Source organism: Phyllobates terribilis, unplaced genomic scaffold (assembly GCF_046119375.1).
Source record: "Phyllobates terribilis strain yellow unplaced genomic scaffold, ASM4611937v1 Scaffold_1__5_contigs__length_1240528914, whole genome shotgun sequence".
NCBI lineage: Eukaryota > Metazoa > Chordata > Amphibia > Anura > Dendrobatidae > Phyllobates > Phyllobates terribilis.
Genome location: NW_027362761.1, coordinates 579441548 through 579465869, shown reverse-complemented (window position 1 = coordinate 579465869; position 24322 = coordinate 579441548).

Here is a 24322-nt window from a genome sequence, read left to right as displayed (position 1 = left end):
TTATGCTTTCCCAGCAAAAGCTGCCAAAAATTAGGACGGCGCAACTTGCAATGCCCCTTACAAGAGCCATGCAGTACAGCATATTACAAACATAAGTTCCATTATTGGGGAGTGGGTGTCCCATAGTATTTGCTTATGCCTTGCAAGCAAAAGCTGGCAAAAATTAGGACGGAGCAACTTGCAATGCCCCTTACAAGAGCCATGCAGTACAGCATATTACAAACATAAGTCCCATTATTGGGGAGTGGGTGTCCCATAGTATTTGCCTATGCTTTCCCAGCAAAAGCTGGCAAAAATTAGGATGGAGCAACTTGCAATGCCCCTTACAAGAGCCATGCAGTACAGCATATTACAAACATAAGTCCCATTATTGGGGAGTGGGTGTCCCATAGTATTTGCTTATGCTTTCCCAGCAAAAGCTGCCAAAAATTAGGATGGAGCAACTTGCAATGCCCCTTACAAGAGCCATGCAGTACAGCATATTACAAACATAAGTCCCATTATTGGGGAGTGGGTGTCCCATAGTATTTACTTATGCTTTCCAAGCAAAAGCTGCCAAAAATTAGGACGGAGCAACTTGCAATGCCCCTTACAAGAGCCATGCAGTACAGCATATTACAAACATAAGTCCCATTATTGGGGAGTGGGTGTCCCATAGTATTTGCTTATGCTTTCCCAGCAAAAGCTGCCAAAAATTAGGACGGAGCAACTTGCAATGCTCCTTACAAGAGCCATGCAGTACAGCATATTACAAACATAAGTTCCATTATTGGGGAGTGGGTGTCCCATAGTATTTGCTTATGCTTTCCAAGCAAAAGCTGCCAAAAATTAGGACGGAGCAACTTGCAATGCCCCTTACAAGAGCCATGCAGTACAGCATATTACAAACATAAGTCCCATTATTGGGGAGTGGGTGTCCCATAGTATTTGCTTATGCTTTCCCAGCAAAAACTGCCAAAAATTAGGACGGAGCACCTTGCAATGCCCCTTACAAGAGCCATGCAGTACAGCATATTACAAACATAAGTCCCATTATTGGGGATTGGTGTCCCATAGTATTTGCTTATGCTTTCCCAGCAAAAGCTGCCAAAAATTAGGACGGAGCAACTTGCAATACTCCTTACAAGAGCCACGCAGTACAGCATATTACAAACATAAGTTCCATTATTGGGGAGTGGGTGTCCCATAGTATTTGCTTATGCTTTCCAAGCAAAAGCTGGCAAAAATTAGGACGGAGCAACTTGCAATGCCCCTTACAAGAGCCATGCAGTACAGCATATTACAAACATAAGTCCCATTATTGGGGAGTGGGTGTTCCATAGTATTTGCTTATGCTTTCCCAGCAAAAGCTGCCAAAAATTAGGACGGAGCAACTTGCAATGCCCCTTACAAGAGCCATGCAGTACAGCATATTACAAACATAAGTCCCATTATTGGGGAGTGGGTGTCCCATAGTATTTACTTATGCTTTCCAAGCAAAAGCTGCCAAAAATTAGGACGGAGCAACTTGCAATGCCCCTTACAAGAGCCATGCAGTACAGCATATTACAAACATAAGTCCCATTATTGGGGAGTGGGTGTCCCATAGTATTTGCTTATGCTTTCCCAGCAAAAGCTGCCAAAAATTAGGACGGAGCAACTTGCAATGCTCCTTACAAGAGCCATGCAGTACAGCATATTACAAACATAAGTCCCATTATTGGGGAGTGGGTGTCCCATAGTATTTGCTTATGCTTTCCAAGCAAAAGCTGCCAAAAATTAGGACTGAGCAACTTGCAATGCCCCTTACAAGAGCCATGCAGTACAGCATATTACAAACATAAGTCCCATTATTGGGGAGTGGGTGTCCCATAGTATTTGCTTATGCTTTCCCAGCAAAAGCTGCCAAAAATTAGGACGGAGCACCTTGCAATGCCCCTTACAAGAGCCATGCAGTACAGCATATTACAAACATAAGTCCCATTATTGGGGAGTGGGTGTCCCATAGTATTTGCTTATGCTTTCCCAGCAAAAGCTGCCAAAAAGTAGGACGGAGCAACTTGCAATGCCCCTTACTAGAGCCATGCAGTACAGCATATTACAAACATAAGTCCCATTATTGGGGAGTGGGTGTCCCATAGTATTTGCTTATGCTTTCCCAGCAAAAGCTGCCAAAAATTAGGACGGCGCAACTTGCAATGCCCCTTACAAGAGCCATGCAGTACAGCATATTACAAACATAAGTTCCATTATTGGGGAGTGGGTGTCCCATAGTATTTGCTTATGCCTTGCAAGCAAAAGCTGGCAAAAATTAGGACGGAGCAACTTGCAATGCCCCTTACAAGAGCCATGCAGTACAGCATATTACAAACATAAGTCCCATTATTGGGGAGTGGGTGTCCCATGGTATTTGCTTACGCTTTCCCAGCAAAAGCTGGCAAAAATTAGGACGGCGCAACTTGCAATGCCCCTTACAAGAGCCATGCAGTACAGCATATTACAAACATAATTTCCATTATTGGGGAGTGGGTGTCCCATAGTATTTGCTTATGCTTTCCCAGCAAAAGCTGGCAAAAATTAGGATGGAGCAACTTGCAATGCCTCTTACAAGAGCCATGCAGTACAGCATATTACAAACATAAGTCCCATTATTGGGGATTGGGTGTCCCATAGTATTTGCTTATGCTTTCCCAGCAAAAGCTGCCAAAAATTTGGACTGAGCAACTTGCAATGCCCCTTATAAGAGCCATGCAGTACAGCATATTACAAACATAAGTCCCATTATTGGGGAGTGGGTGTTCCATAGTATTTGCTTATGCTTTCCCAGCAAAAGCTGCCAAAAATTAGGACGGAGCAACTTGCAATGCCCCCTACAAGAGCCATGCAGTACAGCATATTACAAACATAAGTCCCATTATTGGGGAGTGGGTGTCCCATAGTATTTGCTTATGCTTTCCCAGCAAAAGCTGCCAAAAATTAGGACGGAGCAACTTGCAATGCCCCTTACAAGAGCCATGCAGTACAGCATATTACAAACATAAGTCCCATTATTGGGGAGTGGGTGTCCCATAGTATTTACTTATGCTTTCCAAGCAAAAGCTGCCAAAAATTAGGACGGAGCAACTTGCAATGCCCCTTACAAGAGCCATGCAGTACAGCATATTACAAACATAAGTCCCATTATTGGGGAGTGGGTGTCCCATAGTATTTGCTTATGCTTTCCCAGCAAAAGCTGCCAAAAATTAGGACGGAGCAACTTGCAATGCTCCTTACAAGAGCCATGCAGTACAGCATATTACAAACATAAGTTCCATTATTGGGGAGTGGGTGTCCCATAGTATTTGCTTATGCTTTCCCAGCAAAAGCTGCCAAAAATTAGGATGGAGCAACTTGCAATGCCCCTTACAAGAGCCATGCAGTACAGCATATTACAAACATAAGTCCCATTATTGGGGAGTGGGTGTCCCATAGTATTTACTTATGCTTTCCAAGCAAAAGCTGCCAAAAATTAGGACGGAGCAACTTGCAATGCCCCTTACAAGAGCCATGCAGTACAGCATATTACAAACATAAGTCCCATTATTGGGGAGTGGGTGTCCCATAGTATTTGCTTATGCTTTCCCAGCAAAAGCTGCCAAAAATTAGGACGGAGCAACTTGCAATGCTCCTTACAAGAGCCATGCAGTACAGCATATTACAAACATAAGTTCCATTATTGGGGAGTGGGTGTCCCATAGTATTTGCTTATGCTTTCCAAGCAAAAGCTGCCAAAAATTAGGACGGAGCAACTTGCAATGCCCCTTACAAGAGCCATGCAGTACAGCATATTACAAACATAAGTCCCATTATTGGGGAGTGGGTGTCCCATAGTATTTGCTTATGCTTTCCCAGCAAAAACTGCCAAAAATTAGGACGGAGCACCTTGCAATGCCCCTTACAAGAGCCATGCAGTACAGCATATTACAAACATAAGTCCCATTATTGGGGATTGGTGTCCCATAGTATTTGCTTATGCTTTCCCAGCAAAAGCTGCCAAAAATTAGGACGGAGCAACTTGCAATACTCCTTACAAGAGCCACGCAGTACAGCATATTACAAACATAAGTTCCATTATTGGGGAGTGGGTGTCCCATAGTATTTGCTTATGCTTTCCAAGCAAAAGCTGGCAAAAATTAGGACGGAGCAACTTGCAATGCCCCTTACAAGAGCCATGCAGTACAGCATATTACAAACATAAGTCCCATTATTGGGGAGTGGGTGTTCCATAGTATTTGCTTATGCTTTCCCAGCAAAAGCTGCCAAAAATTAGGACGGAGCAACTTGCAATGCCCCTTACAAGAGCCATGCAGTACAGCATATTACAAACATAAGTCCCATTATTGGGGAGTGGGTGTCCCATAGTATTTACTTATGCTTTCCAAGCAAAAGCTGCCAAAAATTAGGACGGAGCAACTTGCAATGCCCCTTACAAGAGCCATGCAGTACAGCATATTACAAACATAAGTCCCATTATTGGGGAGTGGGAGTCCCATAGTATTTGCTTATGCTTTCCCAGCAAAAGCTGCCAAAAATTAGGACGGAGCAACTTGCAATGCTCCTTACAAGAGCCATGCAGTACAGCATATTACAAACATAAGTCCCATTATTGAGGAGTGGGTGTCCCATAGTATTTGCTTATGCTTTCCAAGCAAAAGCTGCCAAAAATTAGGACTGAGCAACTTGCAATGCCCCTTACAAGAGCCATGCAGTACAGCATATTACAAACATAAGTCCCATTATTGGGGAGTGGGTGTCCCATAGTATTTGCTTATGCTTTCCCAGCAAAAGCTGCCAAAAATTAGGACGGAGCACCTTGCAATGCCCCTTACAAGAGCCATGCAGTACAGCATATTACAAACATAAGTCCCATTATTGGGGAGTGGGTGTCCCATAGTATTTGCTTATGCTTTCCCAGCAAAAGCTGCCAAAAAGTAGGACGGAGCAACTTGCAATGCCCCTTACTAGAGCCATGCAGTACAGCATATTACAAACATAAGTCCCATTATTGGGGAGTGGGTGTCCCATAGTATTTGCTTATGCTTTCCCAGCAAAAGCTGCCAAAAATTAGGACGGCGCAACTTGCAATGCCCCTTACAAGAGCCATGCAGTACAGCATATTACAAACATAAGTTCCATTATTGGGGAGTGGGTGTCCCATAGTATTTGCTTATGCCTTGCAAGCAAAAGCTGGCAAAAATTAGGACGGAGCAACTTGCAATGCCCCTTACAAGAGCCATGCAGTACAGCATATTACAAACATAAGTCCCATTATTGGGGAGTGGGTGTCCCATGGTATTTGCTTATGCTTTCCCAGCAAAAGCTGGCAAAAATTAGGACGGCGCAACTTGCAATGCCCCTTACAAGAGCCATGCAGTACAGCATATTACAAACATAATTTCCATTATTGGGGAGTGGGTGTCCCATAGTATTTGCTTATGCTTTCCCAGCAAAAGCTGGCAAAAATTAGGATGGAGCAACTTGCAATGCCTCTTACAAGAGCCATGCAGTACAGCATATTACAAACATAAGTCCCATTATTGGGGATTGGGTGTCCCATAGTATTTGCTTATGCTTTCCCAGCAAAAGCTGCCAAAAATTTGGACTGAGCAACTTGCAATGCCCCTTATAAGAGCCATGCAGTACAGCATATTACAAACATAAGTCCCATTATTGGGGAGTGGGTGTTCCATAGTATTTGCTTATGCTTTCCCAGCAAAAGCTGCCAAAAATTAGGACGGAGCAACTTGCAATGCCCCCTACAAGAGCCATGCAGTACAGCATATTACAAACATAAGTCCCATTATTGGGGAGTGGGTGTCCCATAGTATTTGCTTATGCTTTCCCAGCAAAAGCTGCCAAAAATTAGGACGGAGCAACTTGCAATGCCCCTTACAAGAGCCATGCAGTACAGCATATTACAAACATAAGTCCCATTATTGGGGAGTGGGTGTCCCATAGTATTTACTTATGCTTTCCAAGCAAAAGCTGCCAAAAATTAGGACGGAGCAACTTGCAATGCCCCTTACAAGAGCCATGCAGTACAGCATATTACAAACATAAGTCCCATTATTGGGGAGTGGGTGTCCCATAGTATTTGCTTATGCTTTCCCAGCAAAAGCTGCCAAAAATTAGGACGGAGCAACTTGCAATGCTCCTTACAAGAGCCATGCAGTACAGCATATTACAAACATAAGTTCCATTATTGGGGAGTGGGTGTCCCATAGTATTTGCTTATGCTTTCCAAGCAAAAGCTGCCAAAAATTAGGACGGAGCAACTTGCAATGCCCCTTACAAGAGCCATGCAGTACAGCATATTACAAACATAAGTCCCATTATTGGGGAGTGGGTGTCCCATAGTATTTGCTTATGCTTTCCCAGCAAAAGCTGCCAAAAATTAGGACGGAGCACCTTGCAATGCCCCTTACAAGAGCCATGCAGTACAGCATATTACAAACATAAGTCCCATTATTGGGGAGTGGGTGTCCCATAGTATTTGCTTATGCTTTCCGAGCAAAAGCTGCCAAAAATTAGGACGGAGCAACTTGCAATGCCCCTTACAAGAGCCATGCAGTACAGCATATTACAAACATAAGTCCCATTATTGGGGAGTGGGTGTCCCATAGTATTTGCTTATGCTTTCCCAGCAAAAGCTGCCAAAAATTAGGACGGCGCAACTTGCAATGCCCCTTACAAGAGCCATGCAGTACAGCATATTACAAACATAAGTTCCATTATTGGGGAGTGGGTGTCCCATAGTATTTGCTTATGCCTTGCAAGCAAAAGCTGGCAAAAATTAGGACGGAGCAACTTGCAATGCCCCTTACAAGAGCCATGCAGTACAGCATATTACAAACATAAGTCCCATTATTGGGGAGTGGGTGTCCCATAGTATTTGCTTATGCTTTCCCAGCAAAAGCTGGCAAAAATTAGGATGGAGCAACTTGCAATGCTCCTTACAAGAGCCATGCAGTACAGCATATTACAAACATAAGTCCCATTATTGGGGAGTGGGTGTCCCATAGTATTTGCTTATGCTTTCCCAGCAAAAGCTGCCAAAAATTAGGATGGAGCAACTTGCAATGCCCCTTACAAGAGCCATGCAGTACAGCATATTACAAACATAAGTCCCATTATTGGGGAGTGGGTGTCCCATAGTATTTACTTATGCTTTCCAAGCAAAAGCTGCCAAAAATTAGGACGGAGCAACTTGCAATGCCCCTTACAAGAGCCATGCAGTACAGCATATTACAAACATAAGTTCCATTATTGGGGAGTGGGTGTCCCATAGTATTTGCTTATGCTTTCCAAGCAAAAGCTGCCAAAAATTAGGACGGAGCACCTTGCAATGCCCCTTACAAGAGCCATGCAGTACAGCATATTACAAACATAAGTCCCATTATTGGGGAGTGGGTGTCCCATAGGCTTTGCTTATGCTTTCCCAGCAAAAGCTGCCAAAAATTAGGACGGAGCAACTTGCAATGCTCCTTACAAGAGCCACGCAGTACAGCATATTACAAACATAAGTTCCATTATTGGGGAGTGGGTGTCCCATAGTATTTGCTTATGCTTTCCAAGCAAAAGCTGGCAAAAATTAGGACGGAGCAACTTGCAATGCCTCTTACAAGAGCCATGCAGTACAGCATATTACAAACATAAGTCCCATTATTGGGGAGTGGGTGTTCCATAGTATTTGCTTATGCTTTCCCAGCAAAAGCTGCCAAAAATTAGGACGGAGCAACTTGCAATGCCCCTTACAAGAGCCATGCAGTACAGCATATTACAAACATAAGTCCCATTATTGGGGAGTGGGTGTCCCATAGTATTTACTTATGCTTTCCAAGCAAAAGCTGCCAAAAATTAGGACGGAGCAACTTGCAATGCCCCTTACAAGAGCCATGCAGTACAGCATATTACAAACATAAGTCCCATTATTGGGGAGTGGGTGTCCCATAGTATTTGCTTATGCTTTCCCAGCAAAAGCTGCCAAAAATTAGGACGGAGCAACTTGCAATGCTCCTTACAAGAGCCACGCAGTACAGCATATTACAAACATAAGTTCCATTATTGGGGAGTGGGTGTCCCATAGTATTTGCTTATGCTTTCCAAGCAAAAGCTGCCAAAAATTAGGACTGAGCAACTTGCAATGCCCCTTACAAGAGCCATGCAGTACAGCATATTACAAACATAAGTCCCATTATTGGGGAGTGGGTGTCCCATAGTATTTGCTTATGCTTTCCCAGCAAAAGCTGCCAAAAATTAGGACGGAGCACCTTGCAATGCCCCTTACAAGAGCCATGCAGTACAGCATATTACAAACATAAGTCCCATTATTGGGGAGTGGGTGTCCCATAGTATTTGCTTATGCTTTCCCAGCAAAAGCTGCCAAAAATTAGGACGGAGCAACTTGCAATGCCCCTTACAAGAGCCATGCAGTACAGCATATTACAAACATAAGTCCCATTATTGGGGAGTGGGTGTCCCATAGTATTTGCTTATGCTTTCCCAGCAAAAGCTGCCAAAAATTAGGACGGCGCAACTTGCAATGCCCCTTACAAGAGCCATGCAGTACAGCATATTACAAACATAAGTTCCATTATTGGGGAGTGGGTGTCCCATAGTATTTGCTTATGCCTTGCAAGCAAAAGCTGGCAAAAATTAGGACGGAGCAACTTGCAATGCCCCTTACAAGAGCCATGCAGTACAGCATATTACAAACATAAGTCCCATTATTGGGGAGTGGGTGTCCCATAGTATTTGCTTATGCTTTCCCAGCAAAAGCTGGCAAAAATTAGGATGGAGCAACTTGCAATGCCCCTTACAAGAGCCATGCAGTACAGCATATTACAAACATAAGTCCCATTATTGGGGAGTGGGTGTCCCATAGTATTTGCTTATGCTTTCCCAGCAAAAGCTGCCAAAAATTAGGATGGAGCAACTTGCAATGCCCCTTACAAGAGCCATGCAGTACAGCATATTACAAACATAAGTCCCATTATTGGGGAGTGGGTGTCCCATAGTATTTGCTTATGCTTTCCCAGCAAAAGCTGCCAAAAATTAGGACGGAGCAACTTGCAATGCCCCTTACAAGAGCCATGCAGTACAGCATATTACAAACATAAGTCCCATTATTGGGGAGTGGGTGTCCCATAGTATTTGCTTATGCTTTCCCAGCAAAAGATGGCAAAAATTAGGACGGAGCAACTTGCAATGCCCCTTACAAGAGCCATGCAGTACAGCATATTACAAACATGAGTTCCATTATTGGGGAGTGGGTGTCCCATAGTATTTGCTTATGCTTTCCCAGCAAAAGCTGCCAAAAATTAGGACGGAGCAACTTGCAATGCCCCTTACAAGAGCCATGCAGTACAGCATATTACAAACATAAGTACCATTATTGGGGAGTGGGTGTCCCATAGTATTTGCTTATGCTTTCCCAGCAAAAGCTGCCAAAAATTAGGACGGAGCACCTTGCAATGCCCCTTACAAGAGCCATGCAGTACAGCATATTACAAACATAAGTCCCATTATTGGGGAGTGGGTGTCCCATAGTATTTGCTTATGCTTTCCCAGCAAAAGCTGCCAAAAATTAGGACGGAGCAACTTGCAATGCTCCTTACAAGAGCCACGCAGTACAGCATATTACAAACATAAGTCCCATTATTGGGGAGTGGGTGTCCCATAGTATTTGCTTATGCTTTCCAAGCAAAAGCTGGCAAAAATTAGGACGGAGCAACTTGCAATGCCCCTTACAAGAGCCATGCAGTACAGCATATTACAAACATAAGTCCCATTATTGGGGAGTGGGTGTTCCATAGTATTTGCTTATGCTTTCCCAGCAAAAGCTGCCAAAAATTAGGACGGAGCAACTTGCAATGCCCCTTACAAGAGCCATGCAGTACAGCATATTACAAACTTAAGTCCCATTATTGGGGAGTGGGTGTCCCATAGTATTTACTTATGCTTTCCAAGCAAAAGCTGCCAAAAATTAGGACGGAGCAACTTGCAATGCCCCTTACAAGAGCCATGCAGTACAGCATATTACAAACATAAGTCCCATTATTGGGGAGTGGGTGTCCCATAGTATTTGCTTATGCTTTCCCAGCAAAAGCTGCCAAAAATTAGGACGGAGCAACTTGCAATGCTCCTTACAAGAGCCACGCAGTACAGCATATTACAAACATAAGTTTCATTATTGGGGAGTGGGTGTCCCATAGTATTTGCTTATGCTTTCCAAGCAAAAGCTGCCAAAAATTAGGACTGAGCAACTTGCAATGCCCCTTACAAGAGCCATGCAGTACAGCATATTACAAACATAAGTCCCATTATTGGGGAGTGGGTGTCCCATAGTATTTGCTTATGCTTTCCCAGCAAAAGCTGCCAAAAATTAGGACGGAGCACCTTGCAATGCCCCTTACAAGAGCCATGCAGTACAGCATATTACAAACATAAGTCCCATTATTGGGGAGTGGGTGTCCCATAGTATTTGCTTATGCCTTGCAAGCAAAAGCTGCCAAAAATTAGGACGGAGCAACTTGCAATGCCCCTTACAAGAGCCATGCAGTACAGCATATTACAAACATAAGTCCCATTATTGGGGAGTGGGTGTCCCATAGTATTTGCTTATGCTTTCCCAGCAAAAGCTGGCAAAAATTAGGATGGAGCAACTTGCAATGCCCCTTACAAGAGCCATGCAGTACAGCATATTACAAACATAAGTCCCATTATTGGGGAGTGGGTGTCCCATAGTATTTGCTTATGCTTTCCCAGCAAAAGCTGCCAAAAATTAGGATGGAGCAACTTGCAATGCCCCTTACAAGAGCCATGCAGTACAGCATATTACAAACATAAGTCCCATTATTGGGGAGTGGGTGTCCCATAGTATTTGCTTATGCTTTCCCAGCAAAAGCTGCCAAAAATTAGGATGGAGCAACTTGCAATGCCCCTTACAAGAGCCATGCAGTACAGCATATTACAAACATAAGTCCCATTATTGGGGAGTGGGTGTCCCATAGTATTTGCTTATGCTTTCCCAGCAAAAGATGGCAAAAATTAGGACGGAGCAACTTGCAATGCCCCTTACAAGAGCCATGCAGTACAGCATATTACAAACATGAGTTCCATTATTGGGGAGTGGGTGTCCCATAGTATTTGCTTATGCTTTCCCAGCAAAAGCTGCGAAAAATTAGGACGGAGCAACTTGCAATGCCCCTTACAAGAGCCATGCAGTACAGCATATTACAAATATAAGTCCCATTATTGGGGAGTGGGTGTCCCATAGTATTTGCTTATGCTTTCCCAGCAAAAGCTGGCAAAAATTAGGATGGAGCAACTTGCAATGCCCCTTACAAGAGCCATGCAGTACAGCATATTACAAACATAAGTCCCATTATTGGGGAGTGGGTGTCCCACAGTATTTGCTTATGCTTTCCCAGCAAAAGCTGGCAAAAATTAGGACGGAGCAACTTGCAATGCCCCTTACAAGAGCCATGCAGTACAGCATATTACAAACATAAGTCCCATTATTGGGGAGTGGGTGTCCCATAGTATTTGCTTATGCTTTCCAAGCAAAAGCTGCCAAACATTAGGACGGAGCAACTTGCAATGCCCCTTACAAGAGCCATGCAGTACAGCATATTACAAACATAAGTCCCATTATTGGGGACGGGGTGTCCCATAGTATTTGCTTATGCTTTCCAAGAAAAAGCTGCCAAAAATTAGGACGGAGCAACTTGCAATGCCCCTTACAAGAGCCATGCAGTACAGCATATTACAAACATAAGTCCCATTATTGGGGAGTGGGTGTGCCATAGTATTTGCTTATGCTTTCCCAGCAAAAGCTGGCAAAAATTAGGACGGAGCAACTTGCAATGCCCCTTACAAGAGCCATGCAGTACAGAATATTACAAACATAAGTCCCATTATTGGGGAGTGGGTGTCCCATAGTATTTGCTTATGCTTTCCCAGCAAAAGCTGGCAAAAATTAGGATGGAGCAACTTGCAATGCCCCTTACAAGAGCCATGCAGTACAGCATATTACAAACATAAGTCCTATTATTGAGGAGTGGGTGTCCCATAGTATTTGCTTATGCTTTCCCAGCAAAAGCTGCCAAAAATTAGGATGGAGCAACTTGCAATGCCCCTTACAAGAGCCATGCAGTACAGCATATTACAAACATAAGTCCCATTATTGGGGAGTGGGTGTCCCATAGTATTTGCTTATGCCTTGCAAGCAAAAGCTGCCAAAAATAAGGACGGAGGAACTTGCAATGCTGGCACCCTGGTGGTATAGTGGTGGTGGAGGCTGAGGATAAGGAGAAGAAGATTAAACAGCCGAAACGAGGAAGCGTATACCCATGTGTGGGTGTGAAGCGGTGCATGTGAATACACCTCCCGAAAAAACACAGTGGATTTGACTTTATGTTACTCTGCTGTCATTTGGTGGTGATGAGAAGTCTGGCCCAATCCAGCCCTTGTTCATTTTGATAAGGGTCAGCTTGTCAGCATTGTCAGTTGACAGGCGAGTGCGCTTATCAGTTATAATTCCCCCAGCGGCACTAAAAACACGCTCCGATAACACGCTAGCGGCAGGGCAGGCCAGGACCTCCAAGGCGTACAGAGCGAGTTCATTCCAAGTGTCCAGCTTGGATACCCAATAATTAAAAGGCACAGAGGAATCACGGAGGACGCTGGTACGATCGGCAAGGTACTCCCTCACCATCTTTTGAAACTTTCCACTCCTTGTGAGAGTACCCCGCGCCTCAGGGCCTGTAAGCTGGGTGGGTGTCAGAAAACTGTCCCAGAACGTTGACAGTGTTCCCCTGCCTCTGCTGGATTGGATTTGCATCTCTCTCGCCTGTACGCCTTGGTTGGGCAACGAACTGTGACCTCTGCCGCTAGCGTGTTCAGATGGGAATTTTTTTAAGAGTTCTGCAGCAAGGGCCTTCTGGTATTGCCCCATTTTTGTAGACCTCTCCACCTCAGGAATAAGAGAGTGAAAGTTCTCCTTGTAGCGGGGGTCTACAAGTGTCACCAACCAGTAATGACTGTCACCCAACATTTTGACAACGCGAGGGTCACGGTTAAGGCAGCGTAACATAAAGTCAGCCATGCGTGCCAGACTGGTAACGGGGAAGATTTCCGTGTCCTCACCAAGATGACGACTGACCATGCTCTCCTCCTCCTCCTGCTCTTCCTCCTCCCCCCTGTCCTCAGGCCACCCACGCTGAACCGACGGTATGACACTTGTACAGGTACTACCGTCTACAACGCATGATAACAGCTCCTGTTCTTCCTCCTCCTCCTCCTCCTCCTCTCCCTCATTGTCCCCCAATGCACGTTGGGATGAGATGAGGCTGGGCTGTGTGTAATCGCCCGCTACGGCTTCTTGATCCATCTCATCATACTCTGTCTGCAATGCCTCCTCTTTCATTCTCTGCAGAGAGCGTTGCAAAAGACAGACAAGTGGGATGCTGACACTAATGATGGCGTCATCGCCACTCACCATCTTGGTGGCCTCCTCAAAGTTTGTCAGGATGGTACATATGTCAGACATCCAGGTCCACTCCTGAGGTCTTATGTGTGGAGTCTGACCTGAATATCGACCGCCTTGTTGCAGCTGGTACTCCACAACTGCTCTCTTCTGCTCACAAATCCTTTGCAACATGTGGAGGGTAGAGTTCCAACGTGTGGGGACATCACACACCAGTCGGTGTGCCGGAAGCTGCAAATGCTGCTGCAACACAGCAAGGGCGGCGGAAGCTGTAGCCGACTTGCGAAAATGAGCTGACAGGCGGCGTACTTTCACGAGCAGATCTGGCAACTCGGGGTACGATTTAAGAAACCGCTGAACCACGAGGTTAAGCACATGAGCCAGGCATGGTACGTGTGTGATCTCACCTCGCCTCAGAGCCGCCACCAGGTTACGGCCATTGTCACACACGACCATGCCGGGATGTAGGTTCAGCGGTCTCAGCCACAGATCTGCCTGCTCTTTCACAGCTGTCCACAACTCACAAGCAGTGTGAGGTTTATCACCTAAGCTTATGAGTTTCAGCACAGCCTGTTGCCGCTTGGCGGAGGCAGTACTGCAATGCTTCCAGCTTGTAACTGATGTGGTGATATCTGAGATGGAGGCTGAACATGAGGAGGAGGAGGAGGATGCGCAGGAGCTGTACACTGTGGGGGCAACTCTGACTGACATAGGGCCCGCAATCCTCGGTGTGGGGAGGATGTGTTCCGTCCCAAGGTCCGACTGGGTCCCGGCTTCCACTATGTTTACCCAGTGTGCCGTCAGAGAGATGTACCGTCCCTGGCCACAAGCACTTGTCCACGTGTCCGTTGTCAGGTGGACTCTCCCAGTAACTGCGTTGTTGAGGGCACGGCAGATGCTTTGGGACACGTGCTTGTGTAGTGCGGGGATGGCACACCGGGCAAAATAGTGTCGGCTGGGGACCGAGTACCGAGGGACGGCCACCGCCATAAGATTGCGGAAGGATTCCGTCTCCACCAGCCTAAAAGGCAGCATTTCCAATGCAAGCAGTCGTGAAATGTGCGAATTTAGGACTGTGGCCTGTGGGGCGTTAGCTGCGAATTTCCACTTTCGTTCAAAGGTCTGGGATATGGACAATTGAACGCTGCGGTGGGACGTGGACCTTGATGCTGTTTCTTGAGAAACTGCCATAACAAGTGAAGACTGAGAGGAGGGGGCATCTTTACATGCAGTATGGACAGGGGATTGCCTTGCACACACAACAGGGGGTTCTATTGCACGCACAACAGTGGAAGAAGCAGTGGTGACATCCGCTGACACTGGTCGTGGACCCTGGGTTTCCCCCACAAAGTCGGGTGCTTTGCTGCCATGTGCCTGATCATGCTGGTGGGGGTCAGGCTGGTAGTTTTGTCACCCCTGCTGATGCTGGCATGGCAGGTGGAACATATGGCCTTTTTGGGGTTATCAGCAGAGTCTTTAAAAAAATTTCAGACTTTGGAAGACCTACCGCTTGTACTGGCAACGTCCCTCGTGTTGGTGTTACGGGGAACGGTTGCCTGCCTTCTGTCTGCGGCCACCACACTGCTTCTTCCTGCCTGTTGGGGTACTCTGCCTCCCTCCCCCTGTGTGCTGCTGGCCTCACTCTGCATGTCCTCCTTCCACGTTGGGTCAGTTACTAGATCATCCACCACCTCCTCCTCTTCCACTTGCGCACCACGATCCTCCTCCTCACTTCCTGGCAATTGTGTCTCGTCATCGTCCACCTCTTGTGACAGATTGCCAACGTCGACTTCCTGTGGCCGTGGCTGTTCAAATATTTGGGCATCGCAACATGGGATCTCCTCTTCCACCACTTCAAGCGTATCAGGCGAGGGGCCCAAATATGGAAATGGACCAGTGAACAGCTCTTCAGAGTGTCCAAGTGTGGGATCACTTGCTGTCTGACGACACTCGGCATGGTGGGAGGAAGGAGCATCAGGGTGAGGAGGAGTATGCGGTCGAGACTCACGGCTACTAAGAGTTGACCGTGTGGAAGACAGACCGGAGGTGGTGGTGCCCAGGTAACTGGAAGTATTATCTGCTATCCAATTAATAACCTGTTCACACTGATCAGTTCTCAATACTGGTGTTGTTCTGTAATTCGGTCAAGAAGTGGGAGCGAGAAGATGTGGCTATTGGTTGTGGCACATTTTCACCTTGGCCACGGCCCCGTCCTCTGCACGAACCATCACCAGAACGTCCACTTCCACGTCCCTTGCCACGCACCTTGCCCATTGTAAATGAAGTAAAATAGCTTACACTTGCACTATCAATGGAAAAAGGGTAAGAAAGAGTAGATTAGAACCGTGGAAGAGGAAAACGACAGTTATTGTTTACTGGGGTATACCACACTTTTTTAAATAGAGATATTTGTGGCTGAACAGTGAGCGACACACTCAAACTGCATTTTTTTTAGATACCAAAGGCCCAAAACTGGATAGTACAGCGATTTGACCTGTGGAACTGCGAAACCACACTGGGATGTCGGGCCTACACAAGACTATTTTCAACAGATATATTTTTGTGTCACAACAGTCAGGAGACACTACTGTTTTTCTTTACGGAAAAAACTACCAAAAGCTGAATAATAGAGATTTTTTACCGTGGGATGGCAAAACCACAGTTATTGTTTACTGGGGTATACCACACTTTTTTAAATAGAGATATTTGCGGCTGAACAGTGAGCGACACACTCAAACTGCTTTTTTTTTAGATACCAAAGGCCCAAAACTGAATAGTACAGCGATTTGACCCGTGGAACTGCGAAACCACACTGGGATGTCGGGCCTACACAAGACTATTTTCAACAGATATATTTTTGTGTCACAACAGTCAGGAGACACTACTCTTTTTCTTTATGGAAAAAACTACCAAAAGCTGAATAATAGATTTTTTTTTTACCGTGGGATGGCAAAACCACAGTTATTGTTTACTGGGGTATACCACACTTTTTTAAATAGAGATATTTGCGGCTGAACAGTGAGCGACACACTCAAACTGCTTTTTTTTTAGATACCAAAGGCCCAAAACTGGATAGTACAGCGATTTGACCCGTGGAACTGCGAAACCACACTGGGATGTCGGGCCTACACAAGACTATTTTCAACAGATATATTTTTGTGTCACAACAGTCAGGAAACACTACTGTTTTTCTTTGCGGAAAAAACTACCAAAAGCTGAATAATATAGATTTTTTACCGTGGGATGGCAAAACCACAGTTATTGTTTACTGGGGTATACCACACTTTTTTAAATAGAGATATTTGTGGCTGAACAGTGAGCGACACACTCAAACTGCTTTTTTTTTAGATACCAAAGGCCCAAAACTGGATAGTACAGCGATTTGACCCGTGGAACTGCGAAACCACACTGGGATGTCGGGCCTACACAAGACTATTTTCAACAGATATATTTTTGTGTCACAACAGTCAGGAGACACTACTGTTTTTCTTTACGGAAAAAACTACCAAAAGCTGAATAATAGAGATTTTTTACCGTGGGATGGCAAAACCACAGTTATTGTTTACTGGGGTATACCACACTTTTTTAAATAGAGATATTTGCGGCTGAACAGTGAGCGACACACTCAAACTGCTTTTTTTTTAGATACCAAAGGCCCAAAACTGGATAGTACAGCGATTTGACCCGTGGAACTGCGAAACCACACTGGGATGTCGGGCCTACACAAGACTATTTTCAACAGATATATTTTTGTGTCACAACAGTCAGGAGACACTACTGTTTTTCTTTACGGAAAAAACTACCAAAAGCTGAATAATAGAGATTTTTTACCGTGGGATGGCAAAACCACAGTTATTGTTTACTGGGGTATACCACACTTTTTTAAATAGAGATATTTGCGGCTGAACAGTGAGCGACACACTCAAACTGCTTTTTTTTTAGATACCAAAGGCCCAAAACTGGATAGTACAGCGATTTGACCCGTGGAACTGCGAAACCACACTGGGATGTTGGGCCTACACAAGACTATTTTCAACAGATATATTTTTGTGTCACAACAGTCAGGAAACACTACTGTTTTTCTTTACGGAAAAAACTACCAAAACCTGAATAATAGAGATTTTTTACCGTGGGATGGCAAAACCACAGTTATTGTTTACTGGTGTATACCACACTTTTTTAAATAAAGATATTTGCGGCTGAACAGTGAGCGACACACTCAAACTGTTTTTTTTTTTAGATACAAATGGCCCAAAATGTATAATACAGAGGTTTGAACCGTGGAAGTGCAAAACAACACTTCTGTTTCTCTAGCCTACACCAGAATATTTTCAACAGTTATATTTGTGTCTGAAAAATCAGAGACATTCTTTTTTTTTTTGGGGGAGGGGGGGACACACCAAAAGGTTAATAAGACGGGTATTTGTACAGTGTGAAGGAGGAAAAAAAAAGGAGGATTTAGATGAAAAAAAAAGGATTTTTCCTGGCCCCCGACACCTGGTGCTAAGTCCGGCAATTTCAGCAACAGGAGCACACAGGACTGTAATGCAGCGTTTGCTGGTATAACCACTGTGTCTCCTATACAGCCTGCCTGCCTGGTATCTGGGATGGATATTAGTCCTGAAAAGGACTGTTTGTTTGTTCTGGCAGCCTTTTACAGACCCTACACTAACTATTTCGCAGTTTATATCTCTCCCTAAATCAGCAGCCCTGTCCCTACACTGTCTAATCCGGAGCGACTGTGTCCAAGATGGCGGCGCCCCGTTTTAAATACTCGAGGTGACGCTGTGCGGCCAGCCAATCACTGTAATGCCCACAACCAACATGGCTGCAGCATTACAGTGACTGGCTGGCAATCCCTGCATGTTCATTGGCTCTGTAAAGAGCGCCAAACATGCAGGGCGGAGACCCGAGCTCCCGCCCGAGTAACCCGGAAATGCTCGGTGCTCGCCGAACATCCCGAGTAGCGTGATGCTCGGGCGAGTACCGAGCAGTGTCGAGCATGTTCGCTCAACACTAGTAGAAAGCGATACTTCATCTCCCACTTGGAAGCCTGGAGAAGGGCTGCTTCCTTGTATTTCTCCTTGGCAATTCTTAACTTGGCTTTTAGCACTTTCAGATTCTGTTAGAGGGATTGTATTTTGTCAGTGACTGCAGGAATAGGTGTTTCTCTGGGAAGATTAGGAAGAATACTTGGATGGTAACCCAAATTTGTGCAGAATGGTGTCTATTTAGTTGAAGCATTTTGAGAATTATTGTATGAAAACTCAGCATAGGAAGCAAATCAACCCAGTCATCCTGAAGATGGCAAATGTACTATCAGAGATATTGCTCTAAGGTTTGGTTTGTGGGTTTGTGCGTTCAGGCTGACCATTAGATTGAGGATGGAATGCAGAGGATAAGCTGACATCAATGTCCAATGCTGCACATTCTGAATTACGAGATCGTCAGTCTCCTTACAAGAGGGCAAACCTGTACAAGTAACAAAATGTTCTTATTAAAGAACATCAGGGGCCTCATTGAGCAATCATTCCTGTCACTGAAAACTTGCATGGTTCTTGCGAGAATTCTGTGCAAAGTTTTAAGGAATCAGACCCAGTGTTTTAATATTTTTTTTAATATTTTTTATCTGGGACATTACTGTACGTGTAGCAGTTGCATCCCCCCCTTCTCTTGTTTTTCTGTCCTATCTTTTGTTTGGCAATGATGGCTTTGCGTGGAGAGCCCTGGTATCACCTGCAGTTGAAGGCCACTCTCACTGCCCTCTTTGAGCTGGGACAGATTGATCCAATGGGCAAAATCAAGGCTCAACTGATTGCTGAACTGTTGCAGGGTGCCACAGAGCCAGTCCTACAGCAGAGCCCTGATGATGGGGCGGCCAGTCAAGGCCCAGATGGCTCTGCTGCTGGGGTCCCACCTGTGACTGCCAGCCATGCCTGCAACAAGGGTAGTGTGGCCCCCCACCTGCAAATGGCCTTGAAGCGGTTCACCGCAGACGATTGTGACGGACGACTGCAGCTGATCCTGAAATTCCAGGAGCGAGCAGAGCAACGGGCCAGGCTGAGAGAACTGAGCGACAGGCCCAAGCTGACTGAGAGGCTGCTGAGCAACAGGCCTAGGCTGAGAGAGCCAAGCGACAGGCCCAAGACGAGCGTCTGAACCAGCAGGAGCTAGCCCGAATCCAGCTGCAGACCTCCACCCCACAGATGTGTGACTCCAACAATGCCAACTGCTTTAAACCCCATCCTGAGCATTTTCCTGTAATGGAAAAGGACGGGGACTTGGACATATTTCTGCGGGGGTTTGAAAAAGCCTGTCGGCAGTACCAGCTGCCTGAAGCCCAGTGGGCCAGATATCTAACTCCGGGGCTCAGGGGAAAAGCTCTGAAAGTGTTTGCTCCTCTCCCTCGAGCCCAAGATGGAGACTATGAAGCCATCAAGCAGGCCCTGATAAAGAAAGTACCATCTGACTCTGGAGGTTTACTGGAAAAAGTTCAGAGCCCTCCAGCGTGGACCACATGACAGCTACGGCGATGTGGTGGATGGGCTCAGGACCAACTTTGAGCAGTGGGTCCAATGACTGTCAGTCACCACCTTCGAGGACCTGAAGGATCTGATGGTGAAGGACCAGTTTCTTCATCTTTTCCCTGTGGAAGTGCGACAGTTTGTGCTGGACTGGGAGCCAAAGGAAGCCGCCAAAGCAGCCCAGATCTCAGATGCCTATGAGGCCAACCACACCCCAGAGGTGCGGAAGTCAGTCGCCTCCAGCTAGAAAGGGGGTGCCCCGGCCTGCTGTCCCTCAGCAGGACCTGCCCCATCTTCCAGCAACAGGCCTGCATTTGACTCCCGAAGGTGTTATATTTGTGACCAAACGGGTCACATCAGCCTTGTCTGCCCGGAGAGGCAGAAGATGATTCCCACACCTGAGACCCCAGGGCCTAGTGCAGCCATTCTTTTTGTGGGTGGAGAGGTTGGCCGTGCCTGTGAAAACTTACAACTGGTCACTGTGGGCAACACCATTACTGTTGGGCTTAAGGACACTGGTGCAGAATGTACCCTCATCCGCCCTGAGTTCGTGTTACCAGAAGACCTCAACCCTGGGAAGACCCTAACTATCACTGGGTTTGGGGGTGTTCGCCATCCCATACCGATGGCCCGAGTTTTCCTGGACTGGAGTGCGGGCAGGGGGTTACAGGAAGTGGGGGTGTCGGAGAATCTCCACACTAATGTGGTATTGGGAACAGATCTGGGATGGTTGGTTGCCCGATACATTCCTGATAACAATCCCAGATCTGATATATAATGTTATGCAAATGTCAATGTGATGCCTAATAAAAATGTGTGTTGTGGTAAAGGGGAATTCAACCACCTCACCCCGCAGGGTGATGCTGCTGAGGATCCCCTAAAACAAGCCAGTATAAGTGCTATGGGCGATGGGAGCAGGCACGGAGACCAGGAAGCAGGTCGTCCCGTGCAGTCACGCCAGATGGTGACAGGGTTGGTGGTAGGTGCCCAATGACGAGGACAGTTCCAGAGGTAATGGGAAAGGATGGGGAGAAATACGGGGATCATAGGGAAAGTGGTCCCGTGCCGCCGACCAGTGTCACGACGGACTGTGACATGGCTGGTCGTAGCTGCCCCATAGTTAGCCCGGCTCCCCAGGTAATAATGCGGGGAGGAAAGGTAGGCCCCACAACCGGGCAAGGTAAAAGAAATGTGTGTCCCACTGTCTGTCAGGAGTATGAGAGGAAGGTACCCATAGCCTGTCAGAGGAGTGGGAAAAATGTACCCCGAACCGGTCAGGGTGATCAGAAAGCTGGATCCCCAATCGGTCAGGGTGGTGGGCAAGTTGGGTCCACAGCTTGTCGGATTAGCAGGAAAGAGTGGTTATTCCCCTGAGAAGCCCATCTCTGAACCCCTGAAAGAGAGGGTATTATGGGATCCAGGGAGGGTGGGACACAAGGTAGGCTTAAGGAGCGATCTGTAAATTGGCCCCTATGCTACCTCAAAGAGGGGGAGATGTCATAGAAATATTAAGAATCTCTCTCCCTCCAAGCCCCTCTTCCCCCCTCCCCTATACTATTTCTGAAAGGAGCAAGAGCTAATGCTCTAACTAGTTGCTTCTATGCAAATTAGCAGTGTACTGAAAAGGTGGCAAACTCAATTCTCCAAGCTACTTAACATACAAATGGAGCTTGCAGTAACATAGACCTGTAATAACTAGTCACCTCAGCATAAGGGCCAGAGATTGAAAGAAAGAGGAAACCTCTCATTAAACTTTAAAGGGGATCTGCCACACTCCTCACAATAGCCTGGTCACTCTCAATTGCATATGTGTTCAATCTGCAGTCTCGCAGGCACCGACATGAAATATGGAATATCAGAAGTACTATAATTCCGATAATGAAGGACCCACATTTTTAGCAGAGGGGCTAGCTAAGGAACAATAGGCATATTCTTCCTTATATGAGAGCCCTATGGGTGAGCTGTAATATCAGAAGGCAGAGATAACCAACGGCAGTTATGTCATGTCTAGTCTCTAAAGAAAGGCAAATTCGTAATAAAAAATATGGTGTCACTTACGAACTTCTGCGATCAACCAGCGAGAAGTTATCGCAGAAATGAGAGATTTTAATAAAACCACGAAGGGTGGAGACCAACCCACGTGAGGTCATCACAGAGGAGTGTGTGAGAAGGTTCCCCCTTCGGCATAAAAGATCCAGCTGAAGATTGATCTATACTCATGCCAGGAAGTATATATTCTATAAGCAGGGGTCCTGTTCCATAACGGCCAAATCAATTGGAGCGCCTCCCCTCCAGCTAAACTGAATTGTCTCTGACATTTGTCTAGTAACTTTCTTTTGTTAATCCCTTTTTATTTTGTGCAACTGTATATTCTTTATTGTTTTGTCCCCCTTTGTAAAATCTTTGTATATTTTTCATAAACACTGCCTCCCTTTTGGATTAAATATAAAATTTAATAGTTCTGTTTTTTCTGTTTTGTAATCGTTCTTCCCCCGAAGCCATATACGCTACCAGAAAGCAGGCATCTGATCAGGCCTGTATTATATTTTAAAACTGATCGGTGGTGGCAGCGAATAATCTTAATTGGGCTATCGTGAAGCTGGCAGTGATCGTATGGAGGCATATACACATATTCCATGTGTTGGAATTCGGAGGTGTGTACGCCATATGCCCACTGCTCGCTTGCCGATAGCTACGTAGTGAGTAATCGGGATCGTTGAATCCCTGACAAACTTGACAAAGTGACGGCAGCGGTGGGATATTGTATGATCCTCCCGGTGTCGTTCTTGACAGTCCTCCTTTAGTGAGTCGGTCAATCATGACTAAGATGGAATTCTTCCCCTGTGAAACTGGTAAATCAACAATAGAGTCCATAGATATAGAACCCTACTGGTGAGACAGAATTGACAGAGGCTACAATAATCCCATTGGTGATGTGCGGGAAGTTTTATACATGGCACTGGTGCTACAGGAAGAAGCATATTTTTTAACATCTTTCTGGTAATTGGGCCACCAAAAGAAATGAGGCAAAAATTCTTGTGTTTTCTGAATTCCCTTGTGCCATGCTAACTTGTAGTCATGGATCAGTTTTAATAACTTTAGTCTCACAGTTTCAAGAACGTAGATGCAATGATTATGAGTCCATACTTTATCTTGAACAGTAATAATAATAATAATAATAATAATAGTTTATTTTTATAGCGCCAACATATTCCGCAGCACTTTACAAATTTTAGGGGGGACTTATACAGACAATACAGAATAAGCATATCTCATATCGAACGGAGTGAGGGCCCTGCTCGCGAGCTTACAGTCTATGAGGAAGTGGGGGAGACACAAAAGGTAAAAAGTACATATATTGTATAATGCAGCCTTGATATACTGAATAGGATAAATAATAATACATGGACTGGTCGCCAGCCAGTATGTGTGCAGTCCTGACAGAGGCTATTATGTGCATGGTTGGTTTGAACCCGAAGTTGAAGAAGATTTTAATATGGGGGAAAGCTGGGATGGACAGAGTGTGTTTAGGTGATACGCCAGTCTAAAGAAATGTGTTTTTAGGGTTCGCTTGAAACTGTGGGTATTGGGAATTAATCGAACTGTCCTGGGTAGTGCATTCCAGAGAATTGGCGCAGCACGCGAGAAATCTTGGAGACGGGAGTGGGAAGTTCGGATTATGGAGGATTTTAGTTTCAAGTCATTTGCAGAACGGAGGGCACGTGTAGGGTGGTAGACTGAGACAAGGGAGGAGATGTAGGGGGGTACTGAAGCATGGAGCGCTTTGTGGGTAAGCGTGATAAGTTTAAAACAAACTCTATATTGGATGGGCAACCAATGCAATGACTGGCACAGGGAAGAGGCATCTGAGTAGCAGTTGGCGAGGAATATGATCCTGGCTGCTGCGTTCAGGACGGATTGGAGAGGGGAGAGTTTAGTAAGAGGGAGACCGATTAGTAGAGCGTTGCAATAGTCAAGACGAGAATGAATAAGAGCGACAGTAAGAGTTTTTGCCGAGTCAAAGGTGAGAAAAGTCCTGATTCTTGAGATGTTTTTGAGGTGTAGATGACATGAACGAGCGAGTGATTTGATGTGAGGAGTGAAAGAAAGATCTGAATCAAAAATTACCCCAAGACAGCGGGCTTGTTGCTGGGGAGTAATGATTGAGCCACAAACGGAGATGGCAATATCGGGTACAGGTAGGTTAGTGGAGGGAGGAAAGACGAGTAGTTCAGTTTTTGACAGATTCAGTTTTAGGTAGAGGGAGGACATAATGTTAGACACAGCAGAA